This window comes from Mus musculus, chromosome 16 (assembly GCF_000001635.26).
Source record: "Mus musculus strain C57BL/6J chromosome 16, GRCm38.p6 C57BL/6J".
NCBI classification, from domain to species: Eukaryota; Metazoa; Chordata; class Mammalia; order Rodentia; family Muridae; genus Mus; species Mus musculus.
Genome location: NC_000082.6, coordinates 27,897,336 through 27,919,155, shown reverse-complemented (window position 1 = coordinate 27,919,155; position 21,820 = coordinate 27,897,336). Strand labels below are relative to the sequence as shown.

Here is a 21,820-nt window from a genome sequence, read left to right as displayed (position 1 = left end):
AAGGATTACCCAATTGGATCTCCTCAGCATTTTCCTTCTTTAAAGAATGGGTGGGATTGATATTATTTGGAGATACAGTTTGCTGTGGATTAGTGTTGCTTCTTTGGTTGGTCTGTAAGCTTAAGGCCCAAACTAGGAGAGACAAGGTGGTTATTGCCCAGGCACTTGCAGCTCTAGAACATGGTGCTTCCCCTGATATATGGTTATCTATGCTTAAGCAATAGGTCGCTGGCCATTCAGCTCTTGCACCCCACGAGGCTAGTCTCATTGCACGGGATAGAGTGAGTGTGCTTCAGCAGCCCAAGAGAGTTGCACGGCTAAGCACTGCAGTAGAAGGGCTCTGCAGCATATATGAGCCTATTCTAGGGAGACATGTCATTTTTCAAGAAGGTTGAGTGTCCAAGTGTCCTTCTTCCCAGGAAAAACGACACGGGAGCAGGTCAGGGTTGCTCTGGGTAAAAGCCTGTGAGCCTAAGAGCTAATCCTGTACATGGCTCCTTTACCTGCACACTGGGGATTTGACCTCTATCTCCACTCTCATTAATATAGGTGGCCTATTGCTCGTATTAAAAGAAAAGGGGGATCTGTGAGGAGCCGCCCTCACATTTGCCATTACAAGATGGCGCTGACAGCTGTGTTCTAAGTGGTAAACATAATCTGCACACGTGCAGGGGCAGTTTTCCCGCCATGTGTTCTGCCTTTCTCGTGATGACAACTGGGCCGATGGGCTGCAGCCAATCAGGGAGTAATACGTCCTAGGCGGAGGATAATTCTCCTTAAAAGGGACGGGGTTTTGCCATTCTTTCTCTTGCTTTCTTGTTCTTGTTCTTTTTCTTGCTCTTGCTTTCTCTCTCTTGCTCTTGCTCTCTTGCACTCTTGCTCTCTTGCACTCTTGCACTCTTGCTCTCTTGCTCTCTTGCTCTCTTGCTCTCTTGCTCTCTTGCTCCTGAAGATGTAAGCAATAAAGCTTTGCCGCAGAAGATTCCGGTTTGTTGCATCTTTCCTGGCCGGTAGCGAACGCGTGTAAGAAAACAACATTATGAACTAACCAGTACCCCGGAGCTCTTGACTCCAGCTGCATATGTATGAAAAGATGGCCTAGTCGGCCATCACTGGAAAGAGAGGCCCATTGGTCACGCAAACTGTATATGCCCCAGTACAGAGGAACGCCAGGGCCAAAAAAAAAAAAAAAAAAATGGGAATGAGTGAGTAGGGAAGTAGGGGGGAGGGTATGGGGGACTTTTGGGATAGCATTGGAAATGTAATTGAGGAAAATATGTAATAAAAAATATTAATTAAAAAAATAAAGGCCCTGATCTCAAAAAAAGAGAAAATTGATTTTAAATCCCCAATGTTTTTATTATAATTATTATGGTTATTAGAAACATATTGTGAGGAATTCATTTTCTCCTAATGAAGACCAGTGTAGGATTTGCTACTGTGGCTTTCAGGAAGTAGCAACTCAATAAGGCTGGGGAAATTAAATTTTTTGACAGTTGCAAATGGTTATTTCAGGCAGCATATTCCAAGACTGCAGGTGGGATGACCGACAGTCAATATTGCTGTTCACATATGAGGTTCATGTGAGGACCCAAGGAATAGACCCGGAGACATAAATAATGTCAGAGCACAGACTATCTCACAGTACTACATCACAGCTCTCTTCTAGATATTCTGTTGTTTTCTCTACAGACATTTAAGTAAGTTGCTATATGATTCCCAGTCAGTCATAAAACCTTTACAATACTGTTGTAGCTCCGAGAAAATACTGTAGGTCTTATGTACAAGTCCTCAGACATAATATTGGGACCTGAAAGTATATACATACAGAGGCACTTAAATGCAGACATTCCATGGTATTGTTCATGAATATTGTTAGCAAAGGTTATAATACGAAGCCAATTGGCTGCGTGATCACATATTGTGCAATGGCAACAAAGGTGCCGAATAGTTTAATGCCGAGTCGGCATCAGGAGCACCTTTTCTCTTGTTTTATGTAAACAGTTTTGTTGTTCACTTGCTACTTTTTCTCTCCACAAACTACAGACAGTGCATAAGACAGATAGTAATGTAAACAGTGTACTCTGTACTGTTAAAGTCAACAAAGCAAGAGAGACAGCAGAAGAAGAGGCTGTCGTCTAGCAATTGATTCTGTCAGTTACCATCTCTGTAGGATAAGAACATCCTAATTTGTGTTTTATTCATAGGAACCCCAGTTCACAAGGCTCTAAACAACTCACTTTAGTACAGCTTATAAAACACCTGTCCTAGACCAATCTCATACTGGTGTCTGGGAGAGAGGACAGAAATGGGTGAAATTGAGAAGGGCCATGACCTCGGCCCTATGTACTCGTAATTCATGCAAAGAGCAGATCATGAAAGGTGCTCTGATGCACAGTTTCCAGAAGGAGACCTATTTCTCAGTGGCAAAATGAAATTGGGATCTTTAAGGTCACACACATTAAAATATGTTATAAACTGTAGGATGTTAGTAATTTCAAAGTTATATATCCCTTTATGATAGGGATGCCATGAGAAATTGTTAAATTTGAAACATTTGTGGGCATAAAAACACATAAGAAAAGACTCAGACTCTCAGAATTCTAAGAATATTAAAAAAAATCAAGCTGGCATGATCATTTTAAATAGTGCTCCATTTTTGTATTATCTTCTGTCAGCCTCAAAATATTGTGTGAAAATAAGACTACTTATGTTCATCATTCACCCAAAAATATAAGTAAGTAAATAAATAAATACATAAATACATAAAACCAAAATGACAAGATGGATTAAGACAGCAAGAAAGCATGTTCAAATGTATCTATGTTTGAAAACCATTGTCATATCAACACTTTCAGCCAGCTTTGTGTAGCATAAGAATGTGCACTCAGAAAATATGAGGAATGGAGTCCTGGAGAAGGGCACCCAGCATACACGTGACATCCATGCTAGAGGGCAAAATAAAGAACACTGGCTGGGATGGACGTGGAGATTCTGGGAGAAAAGGGTCTGGGGTCCTTTCCTGATAATGGCTTTGGCTCTTGTACAAGTTTTGATGGATTAATAGCCCTGCATCTTCTTTTATCTTCTGCAAGACAAGTGAGAGTATTCATGAATAACAACAAGTATGCCAATGGGCTATTTTAAGAGTTACATAAAATACTTAGCACAGTGCTTCATTGTCACAGAGATTAATAAATATTAGTCACCATTACCCTTATTAAAGTTGTATTGCCGTTCTTGACATTCATTTGTGATGCAATGAATAATAGAGTTGTTAAAGATTTACCGTTGCCTTAGAAAAATCTCGGAGCAGAGTGGCCTTATCCCATTGGTGAGGGATACCAGACCATCACAAACTCCTTACCTAATGTCTAGAAATTTAGGAATGAATTTAGCTATATGCTTCTTGCAGATTCAGGAATCTGAAGCTTTCTCATTAACAACACCGCATGGTGCCTGTACCTAAGCACACCATATATTTATATCTCTCTTGTAGTGAGCTTCTTTTTAAGAGTGTGGTTGTAGTTAATTATGTAAATATATTTTGCTTCACTCCAATCCCTGCTTGACTGAAAGTTCCCTAGTGGCATAGACTAGGCCAAATTTATCTTCCTACACATCTTCCTGATTGTTACATAGGAGACCTTTCACAGACATTTGCATAATTAGTGCCCTCTTGGGTGAATTGAGAAATTATAACATTTTAGAAAATTTCCCAAATGATTCATCAATTTCTCACTGATGTATATTTCCCTAAATAATTCCAGAAGTCTTTATAAACAGCAATATAAGTTTCTTGAGCTCTGGCTTGGACAGATTTGGTTCTTATGAAGAGTTTCTCATTTCAGCCTGTAAAATGAATGAAGTGGTATTTATAGCTGAAAAGCCATTGGTTTGCTTTAGCTCACCCTTTAAGTGGCAGTGGCTGGAGTGTGTCCTTTCCATCTCTACTATCATACCGGTAGTCTTCAGCCTTGGGGAACCTATTATTGAATGCAGAAAAACTGTCAGAGTAGGTCAGCTTGTGACAGGAAACACGAAAACAGAGCATTTTTGTGGGAAAAGATAAGATTTCAAGAACATGGATTTTCCTGCTTTTGTCCTGTGACTTGCTCAATTGAATTTTGAAGAAAATATAAAATGCTCCCTTATACATCATTTTCACAGATACTGCACCTAATCCTCTACCTGGGCTGTGCACAGTAGATATTCAAAAGTGTCATATGGCTCCCTATCATTTTAGTACAACTCTAAAATAGACGTTTTGGAGCATCATGAGTAATTAATAGTAATATCCATATGCTTTTGGAAAGGGGGAGGTATTGGGGACTTTGGGATACTAAAATTAGATATTTTTGTTTAGTTTTGAAGTTATATTTAGGGGATATACTTTTCACAAGGGTCATATCTTGATTTCATGAGATTACATTAGAAGACTGTTATTTACACACACACACACACACACACACACGTATAATTGAGGAAAAATAGAAATTTAATTTAACTCGTTTTAACCTAACAATTTGATAGGTTCCATTTTACAGTATACAATCATAACTCCACAGAGGTATCAAGCTGACTTACTCTGCCTTTATGATATTTATAGGACTTGATGGTAAATTGTATACTGTAGATATTTTTAAACTGTAGAAAATGTCTTAAAGTAGTATATTGGTTTTAATGGAGACTATGCTTTGTTTAAAATAATTACATTAGAAATAAACATGAACAATGTAAATGGTTAGCCTTTGAAATATCAATTACATAAATTATAAACTTTTCACTGAAATTAATATTTAAATGGAATAAATAAATGTTTCCTTTACTTTATGTGTTATTGTTTAAATTGTACTGAAGAAAGAATGGACCATAATAAAAATCTCAGCTCAAACTCAATTAAGATTTAAAAATGTGTATGATCTGACAATGGCTTGGTAAATATCGTGGAAACAAAACATGTTATAATCCCTTATCCACATCTCTCCTGATCTCACTCCAGTTAATCCTATCCACTTTCCTATTTCTTGAATTTGACATGTTTTGAACAAAGTAATTTATCAGAGATGATCTGGAAACTTAGGCTCAAGATGTCTGAGAAGTTTCTCCTTGCCATCTGGAACTCTGTCTGCAGCAAGTTCATATTAGACCCTAGTTATTTAAGACTGTGGACCTAAGCAAGTATCCCAGTCGCAGCCTCAAAAACAAAAGGCATCTCACTGAAGATCAGCAAAGCTAAGCTCACTGCTGACTACAGGAGACTGTGGAGGGAAAACAGAACTACTGAACTGAGTTTTGCCTTAACTTCCCACCATTAAACTGTGAACTAAAGGGTTTGGTTTTGAGCCAATGAGCTTAAGGAGGGTTTGTCAGGCAGAAGTTGCAGACTCATACATTCTTATTACTGGCATGTATCTCTACTCATATAGCAATTGGCATGTGACTCCAGAAGTATCCTCAACTCAAGAGCTGGCTGATACAGTTAATACAGTTTAAAATAGTCACCAAGGACAGTATATTTGACAATAATAGGCAATATTGAATGTCTCAAGTAGGCTGAATATACTGGGAGTCATACTAAATACGATTTAGCCCTTCTGGTGGAAATGCTGAGGTTTTCTCTGTTTAGCCATGGTGATTACCATGGGCTTTATGTATTATATATTGCACTGAGCTTGGTCCCCTGTAGCCTTTTTATTCTGTAGGAATTTTTTTTTTATCATGAAAGGATGTTGTAATTTGTTGTAAGAGGCCTTTTCTACATCTAATGAAATGGCCATGTCTTTTCTGTCCTTGATTTTTTTTTTTAATGTGGTACATTACATTTATTATTTTGTTTGTCAAACCATTCCTGCATCTCTGGGATGAAGTCAACTTTATCATGGTGAATACTATTTCTTATATCATGATGGATTTTTTATTTTTGATAATTTTTATGTCTCTGTTCATCAGAACTTTTGACTTATTGTTTACTTTTTGTTATTGTTGCATCTTTGGTTTTAGTGTCAGGGTACTAATAGTCCTTAAACTCATTAATCCATTAAACGAATTTCAATGTTTTCCTTCCATTTCCAATTTATGGAATTATTTGGGAACTGCTGTTGTTATTTTCTCCTTGAAATTGTGGTTGAGAATGAATTTATGAAATTCCTAGGCAAGTGGTTGGACCTGGAGGGCATCATCCTGAGTGAGGTAACACAATCACAAAAGAACTCACATGATATGTACTCACTGATAAGTGGATATTAGCCCAGAAACTTATAATACCCAAGATATAAGTTACAATTTGCAAAACACATGAAACTCAAGAAAAACGAAGACCAAAGTGTGGACACTTTGCCCATTCTTAGAATTGGGAACAAAACACCTATGGAAGGAGTTACAGAGACGAAGTTTGGAGCTGAGACAAAAGGAATGGACCATCTAGAGACTGCCATATCCAGGGATCCATCCCATAATCAGCCTCCAAATGCTAACACCATTGCATACACTAGCAAGATTTTGCTGAAAGGACCCTGATATAGCTGTCTCTTGTGAGACTATGCTGGGGCCTAGCAAACACAGAAGTGGATGCTCACAGTCAGCTATTGGATGGATCACAAGGCCTCCAATGGAGGAGCTAGAGAAAGTAGCCAAGGAGCTAAAGGGATCTGCAACCCTATAGGTGGAACAACATTATGAACTAACCAGTACTCTGGAGCTCTTGACTCTAGCTGCATATGTATCAAAAGATGGCCTAGTCGGCCATCACTGGAAAGAGAGGCCCATTGGACATGCAAACTTTATATGCCCCAGTACAGGGGAACGCCAGGGCCAAAAAGTGGGAGTGGGTGGGTAGGGGAGTGGGGGGGAGAGTATGGGGGACTTTTGGGATAGCATTGGAAATGTAAATGAGGAAAATACCTAATAATATATATAAAGAAATTGTGGTTGAAATTTGTACAATAGCCTCTGGCCATGGAGCTCCTTTTAGTTAAGAGATTTTTAATTACTTCTATCTTTTGAATATTAGGATATGCATATACATACATATGTACATCATACACACACACATATATATTACATGCACATAAATATTAATGTACAGCATATACATATTATCATATTCATGTGTATGAATATGTACATGTGCATCATATAAATACACATATACATATCTATGTGTATGTATGTGAATGTGCGTAACTGTGCCTATGAGTGCCGAACCACCAAAGCCAAATTCATTAAATCCCCCAAACCAGTTGTGAGCTGCCAAACATGGGTGCAGGGAATGAAAGTGAGGTCTTTTGAAAGGTCAGTATGTACTCTTAATCAAGGAGTTATCTTGCATTCGCCTCTAGCATTTTCACTCTTAGTTTCCACAGACAGGGTAAGGAAAGGATAAAGTGAGTTGAGGATAGGTGTTGGTTCAGTCGATTTCAGTGTCTTAAAGTCCTGAGTCATCTCTTTTGTACCACGTAACAATTTTCCAAGCTCTTTACCTTGCATTGTCACGTTTGGGTGCAGTGGTGACCCTCTGGAGACAGTCAGGATGGCATGGTTATCTTCATTTTAGAGAAGAGAAACCTGAAACAATGAAAGCCAGGGCTTTATATAAGTATGCAGAAGGCCAGGGACAGAACAGATTTGCTGTGCTCTGTGCTTCTCATGGGATGACGTAAAAGTTCTGCTGCAAGGATATTACTATTTGCATCTCTCCTCTAGGAAGAAGAGAAAGAAGACCCTGGTTCTTGGCAGGGTTAGCGTTTAAGAGTCCTTAATGGTTTCCCTCTGGTTCCCCAAGGGAGTACTCTTGAGGTGATGCGTGAAGTCAAGTGACAAGGAGAGAAGAGAGAAGAGGCCCCATTCTAGTAGATAAGGTCCTGAAAATTTGTGGACAGATCATGAATTGCACAAACATTCTCACAGAAACACATCAGAGGCAATAGTAGACATGTTTCTGAGGCTTCCTATATAAGATTTGCTTAAAGCCCAGGTATCCAAGTCAGTCTTAGATGCAGAGCATCTGTGTCCACTTATTTGGCATCCTTTGGCTTGAGATAGGATACTCCTTGAAGCCAACATTTTTTATTCTGTCGGTTGCAACCCTTTTGGAGGTCAAATAACAGTTTTACAGGGGTTACATGTTTGATATCCTGTGTATCAGGAATATGATTCATTATAGTAGCAAAATTACAGTTATCAAGGAGGAAGGAAATAACCTTATGAGGTCACCACAACACGAGGAACTGTATTAATGAGCTGCAGCCTAAGGGAGGTTGAGAATCATCACTAAAGACTTCGTGTACTGCCAGCATAATAACAATGAATTTTTCCTAGCTTTTAATCATGGTAGCTTGGTATCTCGAATTTCTGAAGGTTAATTTATCTAAGTGCAGTATTCTTATCTGGTATGGTATTTTTCTTTTAGGAATTTGAATCTTTAATTTTATGGTTTTCAGTTATCCAAGGTTGTTGCTGAAGATCTGTTGTTCTAATGGAGGCTCTTAAAGTTTACTTGAGGTTCGGCTCCTGTTGATTTTAAGATCCTTCCTCCTGGAGATTTTTGTAAGCTGGACTCTAACATGGTGCTTAGTGAAAGCCTTGCTCCACCAAATGTATGCAAGATCCTCTGTCTCATGCATGTCTCTGGATGTCTCATGCAGGTCCCTATGTAGTAAAGGTAATTTTCATATGTTTCATTGAGTAGGTTTTCTAGCTCTTTTCATTTCCTTTGTATTCAGAAATTCAAGGTTTTATTAACTTTTAAAAATGTTGTTCCATGAGTCTCAGAGAATTTCTGCATTAAGATTACATTGTTTAAGGTGTTTTAAATACCCAACTAGACTGAAATATTCTTTCTATTCCTTCATCTGGTCCATGATAGAAGCTTTCACTACATATTTTTCTGGACGATTCAATCTTTCATTCATATTTTGTTCATTTTCATGGCCTCTCCCTTTATTTTACTGAATCTCTCTTTAACATTAGAGATCGTTCTTGTGATCTAACTTGGATGTCTGTGTTCCCTTGGGTCCCATTGAGTCTTCTTAGAAACATCTTTAAGGATACATTGCTAAGCTTTACATGCAGTCTTTACTGTGACTTGCTAATATGTTATCATTTTGCTTTTCGCATGTCATCTCATGCCATGTCCTCTCATGTCATGTCATCATGCATCTCCATAGGCTCAGTGCTTCTACAATGATGCCTGTTTATACAGTTCTTAATTGCTTCTACAGCTCTTATGAGGTAGCACATGCAGTATAAGGCTGTCTTCTGAAGATATGGCATAAGAGCACAGTTTGGTAAAATGTGCTGACTTTGGTTCTCATTATGTATCGTAGTGTAGTAGCTCCTCAATTATAATTGGTGGCACCAGTAGTGGGGGAAGGTTTGGAGCACACTTCTGAAGTCCAGGCAGTGATATGCAGGTTACTGGCATCTAGCAATAGAGGCAGGGATGTGTTCTCTTGAAGGTAGCACATGGGTATTAATAATGGGAAGCAGAGGGAAGTGATGGGTTGCAGGGACTCCAATTTCCAGAGTTTAAGTACATCCCCTTTGATGTCTTAGGAGCATCCAATTTACCACTGCATAGAAACTCTCATTACTATACCAAGGACCAATGCATTAGCTTGGATTTTCTTCTAAATATCAACACATAGAAATCACACTTCAATAAACAATGGAATAGTTTGTATTTGCTTTTTAAGATATATACTACAGATGTTCTAAAAAAGATAAGTCCGAAAGTAAAAACAGCCCTGCCATCATTGGCTCCTCACATTTTTCCTTCTGTTTCCACTTCCTTCTCAGCTATTACAACTATGGTAGAAAGACAGGACCTCTTGCCACAGTTGCATGAAGTACTGCTATAGTTCTATATCTTAAAGGTCCCGCATGTTGACATTAACTATGACTTTTGCACAGGAGCCCCACCAGAAAGATTCAGAATTTGTAAAAACCTCTTTAACAAGGTCTTAAGTTTTGTTCTCCATGACAATCATTGTTCAGCACAGGCAGAATAATACAACTGGGCCAGACAGGCTATTGATTCTAGCAGAAAACTTACTACCATTATTCTACTAAACAGACATAGTGTTAAACAGACCCCTGAGTACTTATTATTATACTAATAAACTAATACATTGCTTAACTCTATCAGTGAAGCTTCTATTTGCCATCATCAATATGGTGATTAAAAGAGATCCACAAACTTGCAAATATGCAGAAAATAAGAGACTATAGAATGCCCAGCTGTAAATGAATTTTCTATTCCATACTCCATATTTTCCAAAAGCTTCTACCAAAAGCTCAGGGGTCATTAAGAAGAATGGCACTGGCAGAAAAATATATGTAACCAGAGATTTAATCAAATTAACTAAGTTAGTGTCAGAAACACATATATCATATACTTCCTCTCATTTGTGCTTTGTAGAATTTATATACCTAAATAAACTCATGTATGATTACATAAAATAATTTACTTTCATAAATGAAATGAAAAAAAAAAACACTGTAATGGAACGAAAAGGACCTATAGGAGTAAGGAAAGGCAAGGAAAGGGTGGTAAGCATCCTGTGGAAATTTGTTCAATGTGTATGTTAAACCTGCAGGACACTTATTTAAATTTCAAAGGGAGAAATTCTTACTTAAAACAATATCCCTTAAACACCATAGTCATATTTTAATGTATAGCAGAGCCTCATTTCACATCCAAAATAGTGAAAAATAAATGCTATAATTTGAACTTTAAATAGAAAGTAAATGCATTTATAAATAACATTTATCTTTGTGTTATAATAATGTTTTATCTAGAATATATGATAGGAATATAATAACTGAGGTTTGAGGATAGACTGCAGGGAAACTGTCCCAGTTTCATTTCTGTTGCTGTGATAAAACACCATGACATAAAAAGAATAAAAAAAGGAAAGAAGGGTTTATTCTAGAAATTTGTGCATGCTCTTTACCCAGCTAGCTTTCTTTACTCTTAGACAAACCAGGGAATGATGCCCTGCCTCCACGTTCAGGCTAGGACTTCCCACATTAATTGTGGCTATCAAGAAAGTCTCCCACACACATGCCCACAGAGCATTCTGATATAGATGATCACCCACTGAGACTCATTTAAGGTTGTGTCACACTGACATTTAAAGCTAACCATCACACTCATTTAGCACACCCAGGGACTACAGCATACTCTTAGTATTCCCTTAGTGAAAGCACTTTTCTTTTCAGTTGTTTAAAAATAAATTTGATCTTTAAGGATCTTGAGTAGCTTGGACTCCACATGATATCTGAGGTGCTAATCAAATTCCATATTGTGTGTGTGTGTGTGTGTGTGTGTGTGTGTGTGTGTGTGTGTGTATGTTTGTATGTGTGTGTGTGTGAGAGAGAGAGAGAGAGAGAAACAGAGAGAGAGAGAGACAGAGACAGAGACAGAGACAGAGACAGAGACAGAGAGATAGAGACAGAGGCAGAGGCAGAGACAGAGACACAGACACAGAAAGCCAGAGATAGAGAGGGTTGACTGAAAATAGTATTTTGCTTTTGTTGTTCAAAGTCCTGGAGAGTTCTCAAACAAGTGCATTTATTAATAAATGAATAATTTGAGGAATCATGAACTTTCCTAAAGCAAGAATATTCAGTACTGTGCAGTGTGTGTGCATATACATGTGAAAATGTAAGAAAGAAACAGAAGTAGAAAAATGAAATATCTATGTCTATGTACGCATGTGTGTGCAAGAGGAGAGAAGTACAAAGCCAGGGTATGTAGTGCACATGTAAGGACACATCTGTCTATGTAAATGAAAGGAAAGAAAAATGACAAAGACAGAGAGACAGAGACAATGATAAAAATAGAGATGGGCTTATTTGTCACTAGAATCAATGCCATTTAAATCAACAAATAATAAAGGCAAGTTTGTTAGCCATGTTTCAACTTCATCTTAAAGATTAGCATTTAGTGTTAGAGCCCCTGAGCACTGTTGCATTCAGTTTCATCACTAAGAATTGATCAAATATTCCCTTATTGCTTTTATGCTTTACTGTTGAGAGTTTTTTTCAGTATGTTCAAGAACACAAGAATGTCATTATAGTGAAACAATCTAACTGTTCTGCCATTTTATTAGTTAGCATCTAGTTAACTTAAAATCTTTAATTATGCATATATCATCAGGGTAGAACATGGTTTGTAAATTATTAAACAATCAAGATATGAGAGAAGCCAAATTTGAAGGTTTCCATTTTACTTCTTGTAGTTTATAGTTTCACTGCTCTGATGGAAGATATGTGTTGTTAAGGATTTGTTAAATATTTTTTAGATAATATTTTGTGTTGGTCAGTTTTTTCTTCACTTGGTGCATGACTGAAATAGTTTCAGAGGGTGAGTTTGGTCCATTGGCTGAGATGTTTCACTGTGCGTTTGGGTCTCAAGCTTTGGGGCTGAAGACAGGATGACAAATCCTGGGGAGGATAGTATGTAGTGAAGGCTGCTCACTTCATGGCAGCTCAGAAGTAATGAAAATTTTAGGAATTCACTGCCAGGTGGACACAGATACACCCATATGTCCCTAGTGAAGTACAGTCTGGCCCCAACACATAAAGTTCCAACCAGCTGTAAACCGATTTATCAACACATGAACCTGTGGACACATTTCAGATTCAAACTCATATTCTTTCTTTTAGTGTTTGTCTGTCTCTCTGTAATGTGGCACATTGAAAATAATGACATATGGGTGTTCCCTTCCCCCAGTCTTGAGCAGGCTAAACAGACCTCCAGTGCTTGCCACAATGCCTTTAACAACCCAGGTGGAGTCATTGTCTTACTGCCTGCACCTGCAATTTCCTACAGGAACTTAGAAGAATAGATTGCCCACTGAGCTTGCTTTGCAATTTAATCAAGCTAAAACAAAGGATAGGTTTTGTGGCTTTCCCTTTATAAACTGGAGATGCTGAATTAAAGTTTGAGCCTTGATCAGAACCTTTGTCTTGGCTTCCTCCTTCTCTCTCATCCTGTTCTTTTCAAGTCTAGCTCCCCTTTCAGGAAATCCAGTTCACCCATGGCTGCTGGATGGCTACAGGTTGCAACCAAATGAGGGGTCTGAAAACGGGGGGGGGGGGGGGGGGCGAGGGAGGACGGTGGGGGGGGTGCACACCTACTGAGAAACACTGTGTTGGGTGGAGCTTCACAGAAAACAGAAGAAAAGTAACTATCCTACACAGTATGCAACAAACAATATTAATGCTAGCACTAGTAATAAAATTTAATTTTTGGAGGCTGTTGTTGCAGGAGGTACATTAAGAGGATACAGCTAGATTGAAGAGGTGTTGACACAATGCTGAATTCAGCTAGGAGTGACAGCACAATGGGACAGGGCAATTCTATATAGGCATTTCAGCAGCCAAGAGCTGCATCAGGTGAAAGGAGCAAGATAGTTTTCACTATTTTGGATTTTTTGTTAATCCAAATGAATTTGCAAATGTCTCTTTCTAACTCTATGAAGAATTGATTTGGAATTTTGATGGGGATTGCACTGAATCTTTGTGTTTTGATTTGCATTTTCCTCATGACTAAGGATGTTGAACATTTCTTTAGGCGCTTCTTGGCCATTCAGTATTCCTCAGTTGAAAATTCATTGATTGTACCCCATTTTAATAGGGTGTTTTTGATTCTCAGGAGTCTAATTTCTTGAGTTCTTTGTATATGTTGGATATTAGCCCTTTATCAGATGTAGGATTGGTAAAGATCTATTCCCAATCTGTTGGTTGCCATTTTGTTCTATTTACAATGTCCTTGTCTTACAGAAGCTTTGAATTTTACGAGGTCCCATTTGTCAATTCTTGACCTTAGAGCATAAGCCATTGGTGTTCTGTTCAGAAAAATTTTCCATGTGCCCAAATGCTTGAGAACTTATTGGGAATTTTGATGGGGATTACATTGAATCTGTATATTGCTTTTGCGAAGATGGCCATTTTTACTATATTAATCCTGACAATCCATGAGTATGGGAGATGTTTCCATCTTCTGAGATCTTCAATTTCTTGCTTCAGAGACTTGAAGCTCTTCTCATAGAGATCTTTCATTTGCTTGGTTAGAGTCATGCCAAAGTATGGAATATTATTTGTGACTCTCATAAAAGGTGTTATTTTCCTAATTTCTTTCTCACCCTGTTTATCCATTGAGTAGTGGAAGGCTCCAGATTTGTTTGAGTTAATTTTATATCCAGCTACTTTGCTGAAGTTGTTTATCAGCTTTAGGAGTTCTCTGGTAGAATTTTTGGGGTCACTTAACTACAGTATCATATCATCGTCAAATAGTGATATTTTGACTTCTTCCTCACACCAGTCAGAATGGCTAAAATCAAAAACTCAGGTGACAGCAAATGCTAGCGAGAATTTGGAGAAAGAGGAACACTCCTCCATTGTTTGTGGGATTGCAAACTGGTACAACCACTCTGGACATCAGTTTGGTGGTTCCTCAGAAAACTGAACATAGTACTACCTGAGGACCCAGCTATATCACTTCTGGTCATATACCCAGAAGATGCTCCAACATGTAATAAGGATATATGCTCCACTATGTTCATAGCAGCCTCATTTATAATAGCGAGAAGCTGGAAAGAACCCAGATGTCCCTCAATAGATGAATGGATACAGAAAATGTGGTACATTTACACAATTGAGTACCTCTCAGCTATTAAAAATAATGAATTCATGAAATTCTTAGGCAAATAGATAGAACTAGAAAATATCCTGAGTGAGGTAACCCAATCACAAATGAACACACATGGTATGCATTCACTGATAAGTGGATATTAGCCCAGAAGCTCAGAATACACAAGGTACAACTCAGACCACATGAATCTCAAGAAGAAGGATGACCAAATTGTGGGTCCTTAGATGGGGAATAAAATACTCACAGGAGTAAATACAGAGATAAAGTGTAGAGTAGAGACTGAAGGAAAAGTCATCCAGAGGCTGTGTCACCTGGGGATTCATCTCATATACAGTTACCAAACTCAGACACTATTGTGGATATCAAGAAGTGCATGCTGAAAGGAGCCTGATATAGATGCCTCCTGAGAGGTCTTACAAATACAGAGGTGGTTGTTCACAGGCCACCATTGGACTGATGACGGGATCCTCAATAGGAGAGTTATAGAAAGGACTGAAGGATTTGAAGGGGGTTGCAACCTCATAGGGAGAATAATAATATCAACCCAACAGACCCCCAGAGCTCCCAGGGACTAAGGCATCAATCAAGCGATACACATGGCTACAGCTGCATATTTAGCAGAGGATGGCCTTGTCAGACATCAATGGGAGGAGAGGTCCTAAGTCCTATGAAGGTTTGATAGATACCCCAGTGTAGGGGAATCAGGGGTGGAATGATGGGAGTTTGAGGGTGGGCGAAGGCACACCACCATAGAAGCAGGGGGAGGAAGGATGGGATAAGGAATCTTTAGGAGGGGGAGAAATTGGGAAAGGGGATAACATTTGAAATATAAATAAAGAAAATATCCAATAAAAATGGGGGGGGGGAAACAGATGTTAGAAAAATTCTCAGTTCAAGTAGATTTATGTTGTCCATGGTCCCCAAAAGTATGAATGGTAAATATATAAATGATATGAGAAAGAGAGAGAAAGAGAGAGAAAATAAGATTTTAGAAGAGCAGTTGTCCCCTGTCTGAGATGTGTTAGCAAAAGAGAAGGAAAATGTATATAAGTTATTTCAGAGCTCTCCTAGGGTCAGGAGGAAATTGGGAGACATCCTGCTTCCTCCCTGGCTTTTTCTGGAGATATCCTTGGTTCTGGTTGTATCTAGGTCCCATTGGACTATCTAGTTCTCGTCCCTCTTTGCCTATTGTCTGTCCTTGGTGCACCAATCTGTCCATGTGTTCAATTTATCTCTGTTTTTGTTTCATTGTTTGAATGATTATTGTTCTGTGTTTCATGTTCAAAAGAAAAAAAATGGTTAAATCTTTATCTGCTGGATAACCACCCCTTGATTTAGTTTAACTTGTTTAAAAGGCAGTCTCAACTGGTGCCCTGCACCTGTAGTTAGGTGTCTATGCTAGCTAGAGATGCTCTGCTAGGAGCTAATTGTCTGCCAAAGCTGCTTTTAAAAGGGTCAAAAGCTTTAAGGCACCTTTGATAAGGGAGCTGATGGTTGGTTTTTCCTAAAAAGAAAAAAAAATCTCTGATTGTGATTATTGGGTTCAGAAGGTATCAAGGTGCTCTTCTCTTAAAATTATAGCTAGAAAAAGTAAGAATTTTGTCCAGTCTAAATATGTAAGGTGTGTGAAGCCACTTCATTTTTGTTTCTGACTGGTTTTAAAGGTATAAATATGTTCTGCTTGTCTTACTTATAGAGTATTGGCTTATAATTTATTGGGTATGATTAGAAATTTGTAACGTTGAAAACAGAAAGTTAGCTTAAAACTGGTGACCCAAGGTTGGAGTCATTCAGACAGCAACACATGGCATGAGCCAATCCAGGAAACAGGTCTCTAAAGATACGTCTAAATTGGGAGAATATTTTACATAATTCTTATTCTAGAAACTAGACTTATAAAGGATAGGATTCAAAACAATTTCTCTTTAGTGAGGTATTAAAAGCTGTACTGTCATGCATTCATATATAAGAACTGGCAGTCAAACTTTGTAATGTGAAAGTAATGCTCTTGGTATTGGTTTTAAGGAGAATGGATTGTTTAAAACTGGGCTTTGTTTTCAAAAATTATGGGTATGCACTAATAATGCAAAAGAAACTTTAAAATATAGTTAAGCTGCCAGTGTTCCACACATATTTGTAATTAAGAAAAAAATCAGACAGGTGGAGATTGTTGCAGGGTTTGTGAAGGGTTGATGAGGCTATGGAACATGTTGGGCCATTAGAGCCTGACTTGCCTACTCTAGCTGCCATTTCAGGAAATTCATATGGAATTATTATGAAATTGGAGGAATGTTTTTATACTGTTCCTTTGCATTCTGGTGACTGGGAGGTTTGCATTTAGTGAGCTTGCTTGTGATTTTGAATAACCCTTGAAGTGATATCATTAAAAGGTTTTGCCTCAAAGAATGGCTAATAGCCCTACATGGCAACAAAAATTTGTTTCTGCTTCAATGCAAGAAGTTAGGACTTTTAATCCTTCAGTGTACATTATTCATTATACGGATATTTTATTAGCTGATACTTCTGAAGGAGTTTTACTACAAGCCTTTGCTCCTTTTATACAACAAGCTTTAAAATTGGGGAGTAGTTGTTGCTCCAGAAAAGATTCAAAGGCAATATCTTTTTCAATACTTGGAGCCTCAGTTATATCCTAAACAAATTCTAGCACAGAAATGTTGTGCTAGAAATCTCTCCATCCCAAATATGCCCTAGCAATGAAAACACAATACAATTAATATGAATATATGCCATTTGCCTAGATTAGGCAGATCTACCGCTACACTACCATCTTCCACATCTATGAGAACCCTTAGAACTTGTGACTTCTCCAGGCCATGTGCTTCTGCTCCACTTTTCATCTTCTTCCTCCTCCTCTGCATCCTCTCTCTCTCTCTCTCTCTCTCTCTCTCTCTCTCTCTCTCTCTCTCTCCCCCACCCCATTTCCTCCTTCTTTTCTCTTCCCACCTTCTGCTCCACCTTCCCTTTTATTTGCCCAAATATTTATTTTACAAATTAAGGTGAGAAGCAGGTTTACAGGAAATCACCTAAGTGCTGATTCATTCCTTATCCTCAGCCACTAACAGGAGAATGGAATTAACATCAAATATAATTAGCTCCAGAGCTATCCACAACACAGAAAACTCAAATAAGCAAAGATAGTTTGCTTTAAATGATTTTCAAAAGTTGTTAGGAGATGTTAATTGTCTAAGACCTCATCTTAAGCTTACCACAGGAGAACTTAAACCTCTGTTTGATTTTCTCAAATTCTAATTCTTCTGGACAATTAACTGATGAGGGACAAATAGCTTTGCAGAAAGTAGAGGAAGCTCTTAGCTAACAACAGATACATTATATAGACTATGATCATTTGTTGGCTGTTTTACAGCAGTCCTTTGGCAAAAGGGACTGATAATGTAGATTTATCCTTCTTTGTCTCCAAAGAAAATTTTAACTTCTATTATGAAGCTGTTGTTGTGTTAATACAGAATTGTGGGATAGAATATTGAAAGTGTTTTGGAAAGAGTGTCTTAAGAACTTGATGAAATATTTGTCCCTTATTCTAAACAGCAATTAAATTGGTTATTGCAGAATACTGATATTTGGCCCATTTCACGGCAAGCATTTTAGGCAAATTTGATAATCATCCAGAAGACAAGTTGCTAGAATTTGCCTCTATACATGCTTTTGTATTTCCTATTAATTTACTCATGCAGCCCATAGAAAATGTGTTTACTGTATTTACAAATGGCTCATCTAATGGGAAGGCAGTACATGTGATTGGATCACATGTTTATTCTCTCAAGTTTCCCCCCTGCTTCACAAATAATTGAATTACATGCTGTAGCCACTGTTTATGAAATGTTTAAATATCAAGCTATTAATTTATATACTGATAGTCAATATATATCTCACAGTTTCCATTTGCTTGAAATTGTTCCTTTTTTAGATACTGCCAATTCTCAAATTTTACGGTTATTCATACAAATACAGCTTATTTTAAGAAACATGTACTGTTCCTTACTTTATAGGACATTTAAGAGCTCATATAGATTTGCTTGGACCCCTGGGCAATGCCACAGCAGATTTATATACAAGACAGATTATAGGCCTTACAGGAACAATTAGCCAAACAATCTCATTCTTTACATCATCAAAATAGTAGTAGTTTGAGACAACAATTTGGTATTTCTTGAAAATATGTACGTCAAATTATAAAGACTTGTACTCAGTGTCCTCAATTTCTTCATGTACCACATAATGGTGTTAATCCTCAAGGACTTGTACATAATCAATTATGGTGAATGGATGTTACTCATATTTCCTAATTATCCTAAAGGACAAGGTGTTGTGGAACAGCCCTATGGAACTTTAAAACAATATCTGCATGAAAAACAAAAAGGGGGGGGGGAGAAATTATATCCCCATACACCACAAAATTATTTAAATGGTGCATTTTATTTTAAAATTCTAAAACTTGGATGCCAAGGAACTCTCTGAGTGTGGGAGGAGCAGCTACTCGCACCTCTGCCCTGGTTTTGCAAGGAAAAATTACGAGCTCCTTAGAACAGCAATAGATGCATATATGGAAAGTAGAGAAACCTCTATTTCACATTTGCAAGAATCTCTAACCTCCTTGTTTGAGATAGTCTTTCAAAACAGGAGAGGACTTCATCTTTTATTCCTTCAACAGGGAGAACTATGTGCAGCCCTCCATGAAGAATATTTCAGGATTCCATGGCTAAAGTTTGAGAAGGACTAGCCTAAAGGAAAAGAGAAAAAGGACAGAATTAGGGATGGTTTGAATCCTGATTCTCCACTTCCCCATGGCTTACAACTTCAATTTCTACACTGCTTGGACTGTTAATTATAATTTTGTTGCTCTTAACTTTTGGACCGTGTGTCTTAAAATGATTGGTTGCCTTCACACAGGATCACTTTCTGCAAGCTCATGTATTCACTATGGCATCACTATGAAGAAGTGCATTGAGTGCATATTCATATGTCCTTTGTGGTTTTGGTCTGAATGGGAAAGAGTATGCTATAGAAGGCCAGTAGTTAGGGATGGGTAAGAGTGTTCTTGAACTCCTATAAACTTAAGACGGGGACATACATCAATGTTAAATTTGTTCTCCATGACAGGTAAGAAGGAGCAATATAGACACTGACCTAAGATAGGCATTCCCTTGTCACTCTATATACCCTAGAGGGGATTTTGGAAAACAAGTAAATCTTGTGTCCTCCCCCGCCCCACAGTACCCCATCCATCTTTAATGGTCATCTTTAAAACAAAAAGGGGGGGGTTGTACCCTTCCACCAGCCTTGAACAGGCTAAACAGACCTTGAGTGTTTGCCACAATGCCTTTTACAACCCAAGTAGAGTCATTGCTTTACTGCATGCACGTGAAATTTCCTACAGGAGTTTAGAAGAATAGCCTGCCCATTGAGCTTGAGCTTGCTTTATAACAATCCAGCTGTAACAAAGGATGGCTTTTGTGGTTTTTCCTTTATAAGCTGGAGCTGCAGAATTAAACTTTGAGCCTTGATCAGAACCTTTGTCTTTGCTTCATCCTTCTCTCTCACCCTGCTCTTTTTATTTCAGCCATCCCCCTTTCATGTAACCCAGTTCATCCATGGCCACTGGATGGCTACATATGGGCTTTGGGTTCTGGGATTTTTGTTAAAGTGAAAGTTTCTGTCAGTTACCAATAAACCTTATAAGTGTTCACCTTTTTTCCCACAACACAAGTTTTTTGGCATTGGATGAAATGATTATCATAGTATCTTAAGAAATGATCAATGCCAATCTGACCAAAATTACACCCAAACTAAAACCTTTAATGAATATGTAAAACCAGGCATTGAGGCAATGTAAGATGTCACACTCCACTTCAATGCATGTTAGAAGGCACACAACCTCTCAGAAGAAGACAAGACAGTCCATGAGAAGTGACCTCCTAGGAGCCTGTTCTTCTGGAGCCTTGTGGGATGGGCAAGGAAACACAATCCTCAGCAAATCCTGAAATTGGTATTATTCACCATCTTTTATTCTGTTAAATTTTTCCAATTTGATTTTCCTTCGAGAGGTTTTGAGGTCATTTTCATTTTATACATTGAAATCTTAGAATACTTTATCTTCCGTACTCTGTAAAACCTCTCTATTAATTGGAAATATTTTGTTACAAATGATTAAACTTGATCTAGTGTAAAAGCTAAATGGTCTTACTAATGTTCCCAAAATGGGCCTATTGGATGGTTTCCTATTTATGGAAGAAGAAAAATAAATGAAGGTTTATTCTCTAAACAGCCAATTCTGAAGTCTACCTCCAAGAGCACACAGAAAATGGAAGTAGGGAGTCTAGACTGTGGTTGAGTGACTGGGGATTAGGTTATCTGTGGGCTGTATAGGCGTAAGCTTATGACTCTTTGTACAATGTAGAGTGAAATCAAGATCTAAGGGTATACATTTTGAATGCCTAACATCAAATAGTCACCCAAAAAACACTTCAAGACGTGGTTCCCAGGGAAAACAAAAGTCATTACAGTCACTGTAAAGTAACTGGGGCAATTTTAACACCCTAATCAACTCACCAGAGGTGTTATTTGGAGCAAGCAAGAGGCCATCAATATAATGCTTAGCTGTGCAACCACAAACCTTTGAAAGTTTAAAAGTTATCAACACTTCAAAATTTACAAAAACAAGTTATTATAAACTAATTAAAAAAATAAAGCAAGTGAAGCTAGAGGGTTTATTTGGGATTACCTTGAACTTTACTGGTGTCAGAATTATACAAGAATAAACATCCAGTCTCAGATTCAGCTATATTAAAGAAAACTGTACATGGTAGAATTATAAAATTACTTTAGAAGGACAAAGTAAAATTTGTCCTGAGATAGGCTACCTTCTTGCTAAATATGTTTGCTATAGTTAACCCATCAGGCACGTTACTCTACTGTATCTGAATAAAGATCATAAAAGCAAAGAGGGGGCCAATAACTGTGTCCTTTCTAATTCATAAGAGATTTGTGTTTCTCTGGGCCAGGGTGAAGGCAGCTTGTCTTCAGCTACCACTCACAGGAGTGGTGGTTAGTGCTATCTATAATCTGGATTAAGTGTTCTTAGTGATTTATCTGGAGCTGAGTGTGAGTTTATGCAAGACC

At 38.0% G+C, this 21,820-nt stretch overlaps 1 long non-coding RNA gene across 1 annotated transcript in view; it reads right to left on the bottom strand.

Moving 5' to 3' along the window:
* Positions 1 to 21,820, bottom strand: part of Gm10823 (predicted gene 10823) — a 76,199-nt gene that overhangs the window by 6,973 nt on the left and 47,406 nt on the right. Inside the window, exons 2-4 of the long non-coding RNA NR_033475.1 lie at positions 19,292 to 19,422; positions 7,482 to 7,566; positions 3,912 to 3,986 (exon numbers count right to left, since the gene is read on the bottom strand). This is a non-coding gene — a long non-coding RNA (predicted gene 10823). The remainder of the gene's footprint in view (positions 1 to 3,911; positions 3,987 to 7,481; positions 7,567 to 19,291; positions 19,423 to 21,820) is intronic.